This window comes from Vicugna pacos, chromosome 9, assembly GCF_048564905.1.
Source record: "Vicugna pacos chromosome 9, VicPac4, whole genome shotgun sequence".
In the NCBI taxonomy this organism is placed as follows: Eukaryota; Metazoa; Chordata; class Mammalia; order Artiodactyla; family Camelidae; genus Vicugna; species Vicugna pacos.
In genome coordinates, this window is record NC_132995.1 from 33,725,552 (window position 1) to 33,727,107 (window position 1,556).

At 46.1% G+C, this 1,556-nt stretch overlaps 1 non-coding gene across 1 annotated transcript; it reads right to left on the bottom strand.

The window, feature by feature from the left end:
• Window positions 1–935: 935 nt before the first annotated feature.
• TRNAA-UGC (transfer RNA alanine (anticodon UGC)) lies at window positions 936–1,008 on the bottom strand. Its single transcript has one exon. It is a non-coding gene; the product is annotated as a tRNA-Ala (tRNA).
• Between the last annotated feature and the right edge of the window lie 548 nt (window positions 1,009–1,556).

Here is a 1,556-nt window from a genome sequence, read left to right on the forward strand (position 1 = left end):
GGGGTGGGTGAAGGGAGTTGATTTATAAAGAGGCTGTATATGTGTGGGCCCAGTTAAGGGAAATCATCAGGGAATAGGGATATACCCAGGACTAGCCCCAGGGACAAGCCTGTACCTCTCCCAGCTGAAAGGTCCAGGAGAAGGAGCCATGACCAGCAGCAGTAAGACCTGTAGGAAGAGGCCACCGAAGGAGCTGTGACTTTCAGGAGAGGAACCAGGGCTGCTAAACCGTGGCCTGGAAGGCATCAGGGGAGCACTCCTCTCTCACTGTCCTTCCTCCTTGTCCTGCCAGTCTTCCCATTGGCTGAAACCCACCATAACCACAAGGCAAGGGAGCCTGGGTGATGGAGGACCCGTGGGTCAGTTGTCCAGGTCACAGAGAAATCTGGAGAAGGGAGGACAGCATATCTAGGGGGTCCAATGGAGGACAGTCACTTCTGGGGACCCAGTTGGCGTTATACCCATAAAACTCAGATGGGGAGACCCACTGGGAGGCTAACAAGTGACCAGAACACAGCCCTGCACCCCTCCAGGCCTCAGGCTCCTCATCTGTAAAATAAAGGCCCCCTCTTGCTTTCATCCCCAATTCCCCGGGGTCCTTGCAGCTCTGTTCTTTGTGTCCTACTGCACTCTGTTGAGAAGCGGATCAGCACATGTTTTCTGAATGCAAGGATGAAGCACAGCATGTGTATGATGAAAAGAAAATTGTCATTTGCAGCAATTGTATCGTCAAATGTGGAGCATATATAGTATGATTCTATGTTAAATTATAAAAAATAATAAATCTAAGCACAAAAAAAAAAGCCTGGAAGGAAACACAGACACAAACTTTAGCAACCCTGATCTGTGGGTATGTTTTGGTATTAATATATATATATATTTTTTTTAAATATATATATATATATATATATATATATACACTTTTTTTTTTTTAGTGGAGGTACTGGGGATTGAACCCAGGACCTCCTACAGGCAAAGCATGCACTCTACCACTGAGCTATACCTTCCCTGCCATATTTTGCTTGTTATAGTTCTCTTTTTGCAGTTTTTCTGAGTGTTGGGAGGTAACAGCAAGGAAAATGTGAAGATTCTTTGATCTTTTGTATGATTAGAGTTTAAGAAAACTTGGCTCTGGGTGAGGAGCATTAAAGGATCAGTACCCAGATGTGATCCAGGTCACCAGTCACCCCATTCCTTCCCTCTGTCCTCCTCCCCACATCCACAAACTCTGTGCAGTGAGAGACACTAGAAATGCAATGACAGAGGGCAGGAGCCTCCTACTCTGTCACTAGCAAAGAAGCTATGAGCATTTCACTTCTCTCTGCCTTTTTTTTTTTTTTAAACTTTGAACTAACTGCCACATGTTTTCCCGTCTCAAACAGCCCAGCTAAATTCACTTGGTAGTAAGTTGGTGGAGGTTTTCTCTAATCTGTTGCTTCCCTGCCGTGGCTCTGGCTTTCGGAAGCCTTCCATCTGTGTGGGTTTCCAGCCCTTGGAGGACTACAGAGCCTAACAGTTCCATGTGTGGGCTTTAGAACCAGGTGAACCTGGGTCCA